Source organism: Rhea pennata, chromosome 12 (genome assembly GCF_028389875.1).
Source record: "Rhea pennata isolate bPtePen1 chromosome 12, bPtePen1.pri, whole genome shotgun sequence".
In the NCBI taxonomy this organism is placed as follows: Eukaryota; Metazoa; Chordata; class Aves; order Rheiformes; family Rheidae; genus Rhea; species Rhea pennata.
In genome coordinates this window covers 4,264,343-4,280,693 of record NC_084674.1, presented here as the reverse complement: position 1 = coordinate 4,280,693, position 16,351 = coordinate 4,264,343, and the positions used below count along the sequence as shown (strand labels likewise).

At 39.0% G+C, this 16,351-nt stretch overlaps 1 non-coding gene across 1 annotated transcript; it reads left to right on the top strand.

Annotated features, from left to right (window-relative positions):
• The first annotated feature begins 12,459 nt into the window (after positions 1-12,459).
• Positions 12,460-12,535, top strand: TRNAL-AAG (transfer RNA leucine (anticodon AAG)). Its single transcript has one exon. It is a non-coding gene; the product is annotated as a tRNA-Leu (tRNA).
• The last annotated feature ends 3,816 nt before the right edge of the window (positions 12,536-16,351 follow it).

Sequence of the window (16,351 nt, the reverse complement as noted above, 5' to 3'; positions counted from 1 at the left end):
TCAACTTCTGTTCCATTGACTGTTGGGGGTCTGTAGATGACTTATAAAGACAGCACAGAAGACCAAACCTGACAGTCAGATAATGTTCACTACACAGGAATCAACACCTCCAATAGGGCATTTTTAGGAGATCCACAGCTCACAAAAGCACAAGCCCTCGGTGCAGTGTTCATGAGCGACTCTCTGAGGTCTTTCCTACAGTCCTGGCAACTGCTGTAGTTTGATGCACAGCTAATGGATTTATGAGATTTAAGCTGCCAATTTTGCCAGAAGTCTTCTGTAATTCAAAAACAGACTTTGTATTCTGGGGCTTCAGACATTTGACCAACAGGAATATGAAATGACAAACTATCAGTATAATTGTATGATGATGCTCATGACAACTGAAAATTTTAAAAAGCACATCAGAAGCTTTACATCTGTAATAACTAGTGGGCCTCAAAGCTACAAAGCATGGTTTGTTTTAATAGCATTTTTTTGCAGCAGCCAGACTTACCATTATCTCAGGACATTTTGTTTTACCAGAACAATTTCATAAATATATTCCAAACACAGAAAAACAACATTCTTGCTGTAGACAAAGCAATCCTCTCACAAGAGGATATTTGCATTGCAAACCTAATCCTTTCTGCCGAAGGAAATCCTATGGGATTTTCTGGCTTACGAAAGATGCAGAATGAGAACTACATCGGAGGCAGCTTGGTCTAGTCAGCCAGAATCAGGTGTTCAAATACAGACCTGCTGGACCCCGGGGAGACCTCCCGCTGCCCTTGTTGCTCACACTCCTGGGAGGTGGCGGCCTGGGTTGGGCTGGGTGGGTGGCTTCCACTCTTCTTCCCCCTGCTCAGGCTGGGACCTGCACCATCTCCTATCGGTGCTTCCCGGCTCTGCCCAGACCTGCTTCATGCTCCAGCACAGCCTCCCATCCTTTGGGCTGGGTGACAACAGGAACAACGGTCACCAAGTCCAACCAACATCAGTGCTGGCTTTTCCCTGAAAATCAGATGACTCCAATGGTAAGGATATTAAGACTGAGAAATCTTAGGAAAAATATGCTTAAGAGGGAACATACAAGTTTCTATTCAGCTATTGCTATCAGTTATCAGAAAAAACCTGTGGAGGGGCAGAGAGTACACACAATAAATGTGTAAATATACAAACTCACTGCTCTTAGAAATTTTAAGAAAAGAGAGCTCTAACTCTGCTGCATTCCCTAGCCAACCCTCATTTCTCTTAAGCTCAGAAAATATCAGCTTCTTGCCTTGAACACTTGTTTTTTTCTTGCAGGGATTTAGGAAAGCTTCCATGCAAACTCAGAATTGGCCCCACTATTCATGCTTGCAAATTTCAGAAGTCCTTTTAGAGAGCCAAGCGTAGAGAAAAATAGCTGAAGATTTCTTACATGGTGGATAACTTTCTATTGCACTGCAGTAAAATGGCTGGCACTCAGTGGAGCTAAATTAATAAACTTTTTTTATGATGGCTTGAAGTTACTGCTGCTATATTCTGGAGTAGACAGATAATTGGAGTGGTCAGGACTGTATCTGCAGCACTGTGGGAAAATGGTACAATAATTCTTGACCAAAAGTTATCTAAAGCTAGGACAAAGCATGAGCATATGCATAATATGCCTTCCTAAGGCATATACCTAAGACCCCAGAAGATTTGGATTGTGACTTAATAAACTGTTAATTAAAATTCACAAGAAAAAAAATCATTAACTAGGTCTATTGATGGTTTCCATGTTAAGGTAAACAACAGTTTATATTACTAGATCATGCAGAAATCTGCACTGGTTTGCTTATAGGAGTTTAATAGAGCCATTTAAAAGCAATTGTAAATACAGGCAAAAAGGACATAGTTCTCTTATCTCACTTTTTTACAATGTTGATTTTTATTTTGACTCTTTCTACAGTGAAGGTTGCCAAGAATTATGGCTGTCTGGGGGTCAACAAATTTTGGAAAGAACTAGCCTTTTCTTTGGCCTGAAAAAATCCCAGAACTTCGGGCTCTGAAATTCGTGACAGCCATACAGGAAACTATCATTTGCTATGATTTATTCTGACACTTACGTTATTGGGTGAATGTTAATCAGGACACGTGACTTTAAAGGAGAGGAATACACAGATCCAAATTCTACTTCCAAAAACTCTTCTCTATGTGGTCTCCTAGTAATAGAGAAAGAACAATGGCTTTTCATAGGGTAACATTTCATCAGCAAACCTGTATCAGTCACTCTTGGCTTTTACCAGTTGTAAATAAGCAGACCATACCAAATGCCTGCTACCAAACCTTTGTATCAGGCTGTTCCATCATGCTCGTATTTAACTATTTAATATATTTTAATGTATGGAGAACAGAAATAGCAAATATTAGTGCAGCGTCACTGTACTATTTTCTTTTTCACTACTTCATCCTTTGAGGCTATTGTCTAATTTGGCACAATACAATACATTGCTTTGCCTTTCCTCTTGCAAAGAATGTCCCTTTGTGTCAAATTTTGTTTGCAGACGTAGAGCCATAGAGCAGTTACTCCCATGGAGAGGAGCAGGGAGAGCGCTGGGTTGCTGGCACATCTCCACGCCACTGTTAACAATTATGACACGACTGTCAAACCTTATTACCAGCTTTTAGGAATCTCTGGGTGGTTCTGTAAGTGCAGCTGTTTGGCTTTCCTCTGAAACACCACTCTTGGTAGGCAAAGGAAAGAAGCCCGTACACCCTTTGGGACAAATCACTCAGTGCTTGTGTAAAGCCAAAGCAGTCAGCTTTTATGGGGGTCTTCCATCCCCAGGCACTCCACGCTTCCTCTGTGACACTTAGGCTAAGGTCCCATTACTTTGTCACTAGCTTTGCCACAACCCAGTTACACTTCAGATCCTTACAGCAGATATTTTGGCTTGTTGCTACATGCCACTTGCCAAGAAAGAATGCAGCCCCAAACTGAAAATTCAGAATTGAAAAGGAGGGGGAAGTGAAAGAACAAGGAGGAGAGGGTTAGCAAAAGGGTTGTGCGGTGTTATGGTAACCCACATTCCTTGTTGTTTGTGCTAGAACAGGCCTGATGCTTTCCACTCAGTAAAACAGTACCTACTCCCATGCTGACTGGCCAGCTCCTTGTCTTTTGTACTGCCCCACGGCTCTTCTCTGGCTGCTATACTTGTTGTCCTTCCCTAATCCACGCTCTATGGACCAACACCATGTACATCAAAAGTTGGTCTTACTGCATTACTATCTGAAGAACTTCATAGCATTGCTTGTACTATAACAAACCTAGGAGACCCATTCTGTGTCAATGTTAGTGTTTTGGTTTAGCTGAGGATTGCACTTTTGAAGTGAATCTCCCCATTTCCCCCCGTATCATGCTTTGTTGCACACTGTGGGGCAGTCTTGGAGTGCATCAACTGGTTCCTCTCAGACAAAAAGAAAAGGGAAGATGCACCCTAGGAACATGCCTAATGCCATGCTAAATAAACATTCAGTCCATGGGACGCTAGCCCTTGTTCAAAGTAAAAGGTGCCCAAAATCTGCAAAGCAGTCGTCAGGTCCCCCACACCAGCCCTTTGCTCTACAGATCTGCCCTGCCGGCTGGTGTAGGCACAGCCACATGGACCAGCGCTACAGTGCCTTTTCGTCTCTGTAGAGACCAACAAGGAAGGTTTCAAGCCTCAAAGATATTATAAGGGAAACAAAAGACATGACTAAGAAAATGCCAAACCTCATGGAAAACGGTGGTTTCGGAACATTGGCAGACTTATCTATTGCCACTTTTGTGGCATTAATGCCAAAGGGAGTTTTAAAGAAAGGTTTCAAAGTAGCTTTGTAGCTCCCTGCTGTGCAGAGAAGTAAGTGCTGGAGACTGATGACGACACGCACGCAGAAGCTGCACTCATTTGCTTGCTATCACCACTGCTGGTCTGTTGTAGGAACCATATTGTGGAGCTTTAAGGTAAGATGTTCAGAATATTGTTCCATGCCTCTGTCTCACACCCTAATGACACAAAAAATAATAGATACTACATTTCACATGCTGTTTCTTCAGGGCTTGAACTTCCTCCTCCTGCTGGCTTTCCCAAAACTCGCAGTGTAATTGGCAAGTTTTCATTTCAGTGGGAATCTTGGGGGAAGTCATTGATTTCACATAACCGATTCGATCTTTTTACATGCCTGACTGCCCTAAATCACTGCAAACTATTTTCAAAATTTCTCAAGAGTCCTAAAGGTATTGATTGAGCCTAACTTTGACTTCAGACATTAAATTATTTCTTTTCCTCAAAGAAAACAACCCCAAATCCTATATAAGGCTATTCAGTTTCAGCTGATGATCTGTTCTTGCCTCATTTATTTATACTCTTCTTAAAATAAAAATCAAGCCTGTGATAGCATGTTCAAAATTTCGTTATTACCTTTTACACACTTGTCAATGAAAGTGAATTTTATCAGAATTTCAACTATTTTTTACTGGTATTAAATTACTGGCCTAAATCATTTGTTGAATTTTTCTCAAAAAAGTAGGAATTAGAATTATTTTTGTTAAATTCCACTACTCCCAATTAAACTGCAAGAACTTTGAAACTTAAAAGTCAGTTAATGAAAAAAAAACTCCACACTTGGGTAAATGTTTTTGATCATACCCTTCCTTGCCTTTATAAACATATCCTGAGAGTTAATGTAGTTAGCACAAAGATTAGTGATAGTGTTTCACCTCGTTTCCCCCAATCTATTACAGTGAACAGCTCTATTAGAATTGTAGATTGTGGTCCATCACGTTAAGGACCTCAAGTTTGGATCTTAAGTCATGCAAGTCCTATGAATACAGAAGCATATCTAAAGTCAATAGAATTCCAGAGCCAGAAGCCTTACACACTCAGACCTAAATTTCTTGAAAAACAGATTAACTATATGAAGCTTATCTAGAGTACACAGAATAGTTTAAAGCAGAGCAAAATACAGAAGAAAACAGAACAGACACTCTTTCAATTAGGGCAAGCTAGACAAGCCAATCCTGCTGCAATGCCTTTGTCACTCAAAAAGTTGAAAACTGATCTCTGAGTTATCTTCCCGGGACTCATGGTGGTGGGGGGAGGAGGAGAAGACTGGTGCGGGGAACAAACATCGAAGAAAGTCCTCCGTGCAGACCAGACAGCTGTTGGCTGGTCGTGGAAAAGTTTGCTTGTGCCTGTTCTTTCCAGTGGAAATAAGCCAAATTAAAAATACCAGCTTTGTATGTAATTTTTGAAATTAGATGCATTTAAAGAAAAAAATCCACAATTTTCAGGTTTTTACATAAAAAAATTCAAAATATTGAGATCATGGATAGTCAATGGCTTCATGCAACATGAAAAATTATAAAATGCAAGATCTGAACACAATATTTTGAAAATCTGAGAACACCAAGCTGTTTTCATTGGAAGTACTGACAATTTTTATTGTTCTAACTGGACTACATGGTATAAAGTAGAATAATCCTCATCACTAATGAAGGTCGACAATGCGTAATACTATAGATATGCTTCATAAACAGCCTTCCCCCAGAGCTTCCTTTTATTCCATATACTGTAATCTGACATAAAATGAAACCAAAACATTTCTTCTGCCAAAAACTATGTAAACCTCCTCAGAGAAAACACACTCTTTCACTTTGCCAGTACATACACATTAGTGCCATATTCCTCCATTTCAGCAGCCAGTTGAGTCTCTGACATCTCTTAATGTTTCTGGGACCAGAGATGGCCACAGTGGCACTATAAACAGCTGTGATATTTGAGCAGGAGAACTATGTCATCTTCTAGATGTCAGGTTCTCCATGTTTAGTTTTAGGGATGTCTCCCTGCTACCAAGCCTTTCATGATGGTTAATAAACAGATCTCACAACACAATAAAGCTGTCCAGTTGAAATCCAAGGCAGGAACTGCAGCCCCAACAAGCTGTACATTCTGTGCCTGGATCTGCACCAGCAAGCAAAGGGGATTTCTCAGCGTTCTGCTCCAACTTAGATATGAATGCAAAAAATAAGGATGTCAGAGTTATGATACCAACTTTTTAATGATGGTTATTCTAAACAACTGTGCAGAACTTAGGCGTTGGGTAGAAGCTCAGAGAAAGGAAGAAGTAGAACAGTGATTCAGTTCTCTTTCTTCTCATAATCACACTTTATTTTTTACTTCTGATGAAACATTGAGTAATGTGACTTCTTTACTGTTCTTACCTTGTTTTGGATTTTTTTCTTTTTTTTGTGTGTATTTTGACATAGAGTTAATAGGCTGTGAGATTTTATCAGCAGGAAGAAATGCCACAAGTGTCAGAGTGCTGTCCAGGGGCTTGGGAGACACAAGTTTTAGTCCTTATCCTGATCGCTGGCAAATCTCTTCAACTTGTATCCAAGGTTTTCCAACTGTAACAGGAAGTGGATCCTAATGGTGAGCATTCATCAGCCTTTGCAGCTTGAGAAATTGAAGCATCTTTTGCTGTGTAAGCAATTCTTTTAAGAATTTTTCTTTTCTTTCTTTTTTTTCTTTTCTTTTTCTTTTTTTTTTTTTTTAAGAAAAGAGAGGATATGTTTTATGGTATGGGACAAGCAATGAATTGCATCTGAAACACTTCCATACAGAACCAGATTTTTGAGAAATTGTTCTCATATGCAAACCCACACATTTGGGTTCCCAACTCCACATTGTCTAGGCGCAGTCCCAAGGCTTGTGCATACGTTTACATACAAATAAAAGGTATGAGCACACACTGCAGTTTATAGTGTTTGTAATTCAACTGACTCTGAAAAGCACTGACATCTTTTCAAAATTGAGTCCCCAATAGGGAAGCAGTTCTTGTAAGTATTGTATACAGAATACTGTAACTGTGTTCTGTATGCAATCTAAAATTGCATTGGAACTGCAATCTAAAATTATTGTGGTAATGCTGATGCAGAAACATAAAGCCTTTAGGAAACTGAACTTCATAAAAACGTGCACTTATGCACACAAACTGCAATTTCCTATGAAAGTTAATCTTTTCTATTACTCTTATTACATTTGTAAACGGAATGCTGGTTTGAATTATGGCCTAGTACAATATTTCTTTTATGCTTCAGTGGTCTTTGCTTTGGTATTTCTAGTATTTATTGTAGAAGCTTGTCAACTCTCATTCATCACACACCTGTATACCAGCCCTACACAAGGGTAATTCGGAATCACAGTAGACCGACTGTCAGGATGTGGCAAGTCAGCATTTCTATTGCCTCTCTGCAATAGATTAATTACTAAATCTTAACCCAGCAAGTCCTGAAGCAAGCATTAGAGTCAGTGGCATTACTTACGCACTTAAATGTAGACACTGCTTATGCCATAAGCTGAATCTGGTTGTAGTCATAAAATACATTATACAAAATTGAATTTTGCTTTACACATCTGATAACAACATTGACACTATTTTTAGGATGAACTTTTGATCATCTGCATGAAAAATACAAAAACGCCATTTCTTTTAATGCCGAGAGCTTCCTATTGTCTAGATATTGTGCAGAATCTTTAGAAGATTCCTGCTAGCTGTCAGTAACTGGTAGCAAATCGATGTAATCTGCATTAGAATACTTGCATCACAACTTTGAAGAGAGGCTGAGCTACTTCAGCTGCTTGTGCATCCAGCATCACCGTAAAGATACCATTTCTAGCATTCAATGTTATCTTTGGCTTTCTTCCAAATCATTTCATTGTAAAGTGAATTCAGGGATAGTAAAAAAGCATCAAACCAATGAAACAAAATTGACACCCTTAGTTCATATTACACATGGTATCATGAACTATGTCCTTGCAATGGGCTACAACATAGCTAAATTGTCTTTGTAGGAAGACACAATTTGTTAGAACAAACCTACTTACTGTATGCGTTACGTGGTTAAAGGCTGGCTGGCCGCATACGAAAAATCCCACATGATTTAACAGGAAAGTGCTATAGCATACCATCAGCCGTTATTTAGAGGTTGATTGGCTACTGTTCACTGTAGCATAGAGGACTATAATGTCACGGGCTAGATGTATTAATACCCTCCCCAAACCCTGGAAGATCGTATAAATATACTTGCACATTCTGCAGTTGTCACCATCCAAGCACAAACATAAAATAACTTGACTAATCTTATACTGAAAACAAAACCATGAGAAAAACCAAGTATTTCTCTTCTGAGTTCCAGTAAGCTAATCATATCATCATTTCTCCCCTTTAAGCTATCTGTATGCCCCTTGTAGCTAGAATATCCTCATATAAAATTCTCTAGCATACCTGAAGATCCTCCACAGACAGCCTAATTCTATAGGTCTTTTTCCATAAATTAGGTTCCAGCATTGTTGCTCACACAGCTCTCTATTTCATCCAACCTCTGTAACACTTGTGGGACATCCTAGCAAGTCATTTTCCAGTTTCTGCTGCTTGATATCTCTGTGAGAAGAATTACTCCCTTGAACCAGGTAGGGTTGCATGCATGAAGGCAATGACACAGTGACAAAAATAACCAAACGTGTATGAGCCATTTTCTCCCTCAGAAAATCCTCTATTCTAGGAAACCTTCTGAGACCTTTGTGATATTGCTTCTATATAAATAGATTATTCTTTTCTTCTTTTTTAGATACAGACCTAATCTTCCTTTTAAACATAGCTAATCTACATACCACTGCCGGGTTACAAGAGAAGCTTTCTCAGTACATTACAACCTGCTTTGTCAAGTGGTTTGGGGTGGAGCTTTTTCACTACTTTCTCTGGGGATTTTTGAGCTGTTGATTCACTGTTGTAGGAGTCAGGAACTAGTGCCAGCACTTAAGTCATATACTCCCAGTGGAAAATTGTTCAAACTACTTACTCTATTTTGTGTCTCCAGCAAAATTTTCATAGCAATTTTAAGAAACAATACATGAAAAAAAAATTGTCAAATTTAAGATTAGCTTCTATGTTGGAAATTTCGAAGCTCAGGGAAACAGGCTATGAGGCACACATCTGAGACTACAGATAACACTGCTAGCAGTTTATGTATCACATGAATTAATCCTGTAAGAAAATACTTTGGTGGAATTAAAATTTTGAAAGGAAAGCTTTCCTTCCAAAACAAAAACCACTCCCTTTCTCCTTACTGTCTGCCTTGACCTATACCACATTGCTCTTTGGTAAATAAAGTAAACTTGGCCTATCAAACTTAGATCCCGGTGTTACTGCTTTCATGAAGACAATGGGATAGAACCAGCTTGTCTGAACTATTTACATATATTAAAGTGGATTTACTGAGGCTGAAAACCTTCTATTGTCTCCTCCTGGTTGAATCAAATATATTAAAATGGTAATTCTCTCTCGTATTTTTAATCCTCTCAACATGTTTCCTTCGCATATACAGTATGAACCAAAGTTAGGATTTAGGAGAACATTTGGAAATTTTATTTTGTCACATTGTATAATGCAAGTTCAAGGTGATGGAATAAATTACAGATCCCCAAAGAAAAGAGAATGTTGTCATTTCTGAACCTCAACTGTTATAATTGGGCACCCCAATTATGTATAATCCTGTATGAATTAGTAACTACAACGGTTCCACTGAATAGGTCAAAAGTATTGCAAGGAAATAGATGACTTCTTGCCATTAAGTTAACATTGCTTTTAATGAAACCACTATGAATAAATCTGGTCCATTATTTATAAAGTTACCTGCCTATCGTTCATTTCCTTTGAACATTTTTTTCTCCTTTAGGAGAAAGGTAGTAACCTTTCCATATATCAAAATTATTAATGCATATTTATTGGTATTTAGATGTTCCATCCTTGCTATTGGTTCCCCTTTATTGGTTCTTTCTCTCTAGCAAACTAATGCATTTTGTCTGACCTGGTAAAATTTTGGTATGGATGCAGAATAATACCTTCTCCTAAGATTTTTTATTTTTTCAGAGAAGGAGTGCAGAGGATCCACTTTAACTTAGTACAGTGTCTTCAGGAACCCCCTTCCTCACAAAGAATTGGTATTTTCTTTGGTTTGATTTTGTATAAAGCTGCCTGTAATGCTGTCACATAGATTGTTTTTAAATTGTGATCTTAGAAATATATATGTTAAGATGAAGTTGATATTGTTTTAAAATCTAAAATACCCATCTGGAACAATGAGTTTATTTGCAAGTTTACTAACTGCAGTGTTCAGCCCTTTCATAGGGCAGACACTAAGTTTTCATCGTATTAATAGAACAGCCCCTCTCATGCAAGAAAACATGCTAGGAAGAATAGAAGGAGATGAAACATTTTTTATTGTACATTCAAACTAATGCTCAATTATAAAGGGATACCTAACCAACGGCAGGACAGCTAAAGTGACAACTGTTCACTTCTGCTGAATTCAAGAATTGAAGACGCTCACTTACATGACCTGTAGACCTCAGACTGAGGCTGGAAGTCACAATCTGGTGTTCCGTATTTTTCCACTGAAAAACATTGCTGTCCCACACTCCGCAGTGTTGTCTATTCCTCTGGCGCAGTAATACTGCCACTAACCTGAGGAAACACTTGTTAAGCATGCTTCCTTCAAAGCTGACTCCTTTCAACATATTTTCATACAACAGCCTATCCTACCTTCTGTACCTTTCTAGATTCAAATGGTGATTTTGAATGTATGAGGATCAAAATGCCTTAAGCTGTTCTATTCATGTTTTATTCATGTTTTCAACCTCTCTTTCTTATTTACCTGCTAAATTGCCTGCCAGAAGTAGCTTTTGGCAGGCAGCAAATAATTCATTTTGTGGACATCTGCTCAAAATGTTCTGTGAATAATTAGAGGAATCTGTAGGGTCTATTCAGTGGGATTGAATGCTGTGAATCTCAAGGGATTTCTCACCCTCTAAACCTCCTCTTAAAAAAAATAGATCATTTTTATAAAGAAAAGTTCCTTCAGTATTTAAGTTATAAGTTCTGTAGCTCTGTTACAGCAATATGTTAGGACCTGCTGGGCTTCAGTCATCTTTTTGACATATTTCATTGCTTCTACTCTGATGCTGAAAGGGGGATAATTCAAGAAGAAAGTTATTTACTTTCCAACAGCTTTGCAAAAATGAGATGGGAGGAAAAGAGCTGACTGCTGCGTGAAAAGACGACACCTATTTGTAATGTTAGATATCCTATCCCGTATTTTAATAATAAAAATAAAAACTAACAAACCCCTAACTTTAGGTAAGAGCTGGGCACACACTTATTACCTTAGTATATTTTACATCCCAAAATAAGCACATTAAACTAGATTTTTTCCAAAATATCTATTTACCTATCAGCGCAGTTATTCATGTTCATCAGGTTAGGATTTTCCTTAAGCATCTGATATGCTTTAGATATTTACACAATTTTTGCTCCAATCCAAGTCTCTCTGAAAAATCACTGCTAGCTAGTAACTAGGTTATCTTATTATGAGGCAGCTTGGACTAAATCTGCATTATTTAATCTACTTAAAAGCATCCAGTCTCCAAAATATTTTTAGATATAGCATATTGGAAATATCTATGTTTTCAACATATTTTTGTTTAATTTTATGGATTTTTCTGTATGTTTTCAGGATACACAAAACTAACCAAAATCAGTTACAAAATAAATCATTCCTCTTTTTCCTAGCTCTTTTTCTAAATATTTCAAATTGTGCTGAAACTTTCCTAAGTGTTTTTTTTATTTATTCTTCTCTAAAAAATAATTTCATTAAAAAGTGGTAACAACATTTTAACTTTACACAATTTCATCCAATATGGCAGTGACACTAAATGCATTCAGTATGTATTTCTAGAGGACTCAGGCTCCAAGAAGCATGTATCAGATATTCAGACTATTTCTGAAGACAGGTCAGACTTTGTACATAACATCCCTCTTGCCAACCTAGCAAACAAAAGTTAGGGTTTTGGAACCAGAAATCAGTCCACTTCCAGGCTGGCATTTCTGATAACTTTGTACCCTACACAAACATTCTCATCACTGTAGAAACACATACAATCATTGCAAGCCATTAACTGAGCCTAGATGAAATTATGATATTATTGTCTCTTATCAGGTTTTCGAATAGCCTTTTGAGCGCTTTGTTCAAAGCAAGAGGCACAAAATGAGCCTTTAGATACTTAGTAAAAGCATCATTAGCTACACTTTTACCTTCCTCCAAAGCAATTCTCTTACAATAATCCAATCTTTATTTTCTCTTCAACAATTTATTTCTTGGCTTGTTTTGGGGGCTTAAATGAGCTATTCTGTAATCTACCATTTAACTGGACTTTTCTTTTTCTTTTTTGAAGGTCCTCAACTAAACAAAACAGAAGTTTAGAGACAATTTCACATTTTTTACAATTGTATTTTCCTGCAGGAAAAAAAGCTTGTCATATTTTTCTGTCCAGTTCAAGTTCTGTTCTCAGCAGCCCAATATCTGCCCCAGCATCATGGAGGTCCTCCAACAGGAGCACCTCAAGCTATTTGGGGGGTTTCATTTAGCTCAGTTGGTTAGAGTGTGGTGCTAAGAACAGCAAGGTCATGGGTTCAATTCCCATATGGGCCACTTGTTTGAGGGTTGGACTAGGCGATCTCCAGAGGTCCCTTCCAACCTTACCAATTCAATAATTCTATGCTAGTCTGAACCTCAGAAGAATTCCCTACATTCATCTAAATTCATTCTCCCAGGGCTCAGTACTGGGTCCCATACAGTACAACTTATTCATCAATGACCTGGATGAGGGAATGGAGTGCCTCCTCACCAAGTTTGCTGATAGTACCAAGCTGGGAAGAGTGGCTGACACACCTGAGGGATCTGCTGCCATTCAAAGAGACCTGGACAAGCTGGAGAGCTTGGCAGAGAGGAACCTCATGAGGTTCAACAAGGGCAAGTGCATAGTCCTGCCCCTGGGGAGAAATAACCCCAGGCAAGCCGTACGAGCTAGGGGCTGACCTTCTGGAGAGCAGCTCTGCAGGGAAGGACCTGGGAGTGCTGGTGGATGACAGGTTGACCATGAGCTGTCTGCCCTATGAGGAATGGCTGCGAAAGCTGGGCCTCTTCAGCCTGGGGAAGAGAAGACTGAGGGGGGATCTGATCAATGTGTACAAGTATCTGAAGGGAGTGGGTCAAGGGGACGGGGATAAACTCTTTTCGGTTGTCCCCTGTGACAGGACAAGATGCAATGGGCAGAAATTGAACCACTGGAGTTCCGCCTGAATGTGAGGAGGAATTTCTTCACTGTGAGAGTGACGGAGCAATGGATCAGGTTGCCCAGAGAGGTTGTGGAGTCTCCTTCTCTGGAGATCTTCAAGGCCCGCCTGGATGCGACCCTGTCTAACATGCCCTAGGTGACCTTGCCAAGCAGAGAGGTTGGACTAGATGATCTCCAGAGATCCCTTCCAACCTTACTGACTCTATGATTCTATGATTCTATTACAGGCAACCTTTGAATAGCTTCTTTTTGTTACATTGAAACATTACTTTTTTGGTATATATCAGGAGTAATCCCAGAGTTAAAGAAATACAAATAAAGCTATCTTGATTACTCTAACAGAGTAATCTGGGCTTAATTCTTCACACGCTTGACCTGCTTAGGTGTACACAGCGTGCTGTTCTGAGGCACGTTATCTGCCTTTGAGAGCACAGAGTAAAATCTTCCGTCAGAAATAAGCAGGTTGTTCAATCTGGCACTAGCAAAGTTTTCTGAACTGCCTCCTGTGTTCCATCTTCCATTTTTTGCTTCTGACTTCCCCTGCCCCATCTTACAGCATATTTCTTACATTACATTTGTTTATATATATATATACACACACACACACACACACACACGCAAAAAAAAAAAAAAAAAAAAAAAAAAAGAAATGCTGTAATAGCAGGTAACAAATACTGTCCTGAAAGTAACAGGATAAGAGGGATTTGAGGGTCTGCTCTGAATATCACTAGATATCTTGCTTTTGCAGGTATTTCATTGCCTCCAAATTTTCAGTATTTACCCTGTTGTTAATATTTAAGAACCAAGATTTCTTGTGAGGTAAACTAGTATAGAGAAGAAGGAACTGTAGATGTCATACTTGTTATTATCAAAGAAATGTATGTGATGCACTTTCGAGACTACATTTCTAGGTTTCTTATCTGACTCAACAGCACTCCTGATTTTTCTATCCCTGGTCTACGCCTTAAAGAACTGCAATTTAAAAACAGTAAATTACATCAGTCAAGCGCAACTCATTCAATCTTACGCAAACTCTCCAAGGGGCAGAATTGGGAGGTGGCCATTTCAAAGCAGAAACCTGAGAGTTAGACACACACAGACACAACTTTCAGACAGCCAAACGTAGGAGAGATGAACACAGCTCTAGATGATGCCATGCTCTAGAGCCTGCTAGTCAGGTGGGCTCTGGTACCCATGACTCTAACCAGGAGACAGCACATTAGCTTATAGTGGTATTTATTTTCTTGATAATTATCTTTTATTTAAAAAGGACTCCAAACCATGACAACATGAAGTTAAGCATGCACTGAGTGGCTTGAATTAGTTCTTACAATTATTGTTGACTCACACTAATGAAAAAAAAGAAAGAAAATACAGAAGAATTTCTTTGCTTATATGGGAGGATTCCAGCTCCATTCCCATTAGGCATTACTGGCATGCAAATGAAATAAAAAAAAATACTATGTAGTGGGTTAGGATTTATCACATTGTCAATAGAACAGTAATTGCAGTTAAATTAGCTCCAGGACTGTCTCCCTGTAATCATACACTGGAGCTTTTTGAAAAGAAGAAACAAAAAACACTGTTCAATAATACATTCAATGAAAAATAGGTGTTACATTTTATTTTTCTCTTTCATGTAATTAAATATCTGGACCTGGCATAAAGTATTTACTGGATTGCTTCACGGAAATTTCAGGATAAGAGGAAAATATATCTTTATTCCTCTCTCCCCAACAAACTATTCAGAGACCTTTCAACCATGCTGTCTGGGACCTTTAAGTAGTGGTTGCTTTTGCAGCAAAGTTCATATTCGTGTTAGGTGTATTCTCTGGAATGTCAAAATACAGATGTGGATGCAGTCCAAAAGCAAACAAACTGGTTACCAATTCAGGCCTTCAGAGGTCAGTTTGCACCACTAAAACAGCAAGTCTGGAACAGCTTTTCAATAGCAGTCATGGGAACAATACAACCTATCGTGGTTTAGGATGAGACAGAATAATTTTATAGCCTGTGGTTTCCCAAGATAGCAGGGCACAGAGTTTAACTTAATAGCCCAGGACTCCTTCCAGGCCAGATTTCTAAAGGAATGTGCTGCCAAAAAGTCTCAGCCATTTCCTGGGGTGGAACTGGCAGAGATCAGGTCATTTTGTGGTGGTGGTGGTGACCTCCCAGGCTGAGCCAGGGCCAGGGAGGATGGAGGAGCACAGGCAGCCGATCCGGATGCCAGCAGTGGGAGGAGCAGAGGTTGCCAGTGGGAAGCAGTATCAGCAGCGCAGGAGCAGCTTTAACAGCTGATGACACTGAACCAGCCTGGGCATCTCTAGGCTATTCCTCATGTCAGAGACTGAAATGCAGCTACCTGGAAGATGGAAGTGCAGTGACTTTGCTTTCTTGTACTAAACCATCTGTATGCTTTTACAAAGAGTCATCCAATCAATATCAAACTCAAAATTGAAGTGTGAATTTTAAACAGACAGAATGCAATTAGCCAAATAGGAACTTGGCTAGGGCATCCAGCAATTGAGGGTTTTATATCTGTATTTTGAAAGTTTTATAGGCTTACATAGCTATGCCATGGAAATACCAAAAATAAAATAGCCAGTACTAAGAGGGCTGCTGAAAACTGTACTTTTATGTAGCCACATAATGATGAAATCTCCCTAGTTTAAAATTGTACACACAGACTGCAATATTCAGTGCTTTTTGCTGCCTTAAAAGAAAAAAAGAATGCACAGACAATTCACATTTATCAAGATCTGATGTATCTAGCTAGTATTAAATTGAGGTATAACTGCAGACCCTTAGTGTCCTCGTTAGAGAGGTGCATACATTTCTAGAGGACACAGTAGGTGTTCTTTACAAATCCAAAGCAACATAACAATTTACAGTGCTACAGTTACCACAGTCAGCCCAGACCTGTGGTTCAGCTGCTTTCGGGAGCTCCCAACTTTCTCCTAGGGCTGCTCTGAGCAGGGTGACCTGAGAATACTAACAAGAGAAACACCTACAAATGACTAGGAATTCTAAGTCCTGTCTTGCATTGCTTGTGCTAACTGGTGTCTCTTGGCACAATGGACACATACTAAATCAGCAGCTCGGTTCTTACAAAATCTATGTTTTTTTTTTTTTTTTTTTTTTTTTTTTTTTTTCCCCCTTTTGCTCCTTGC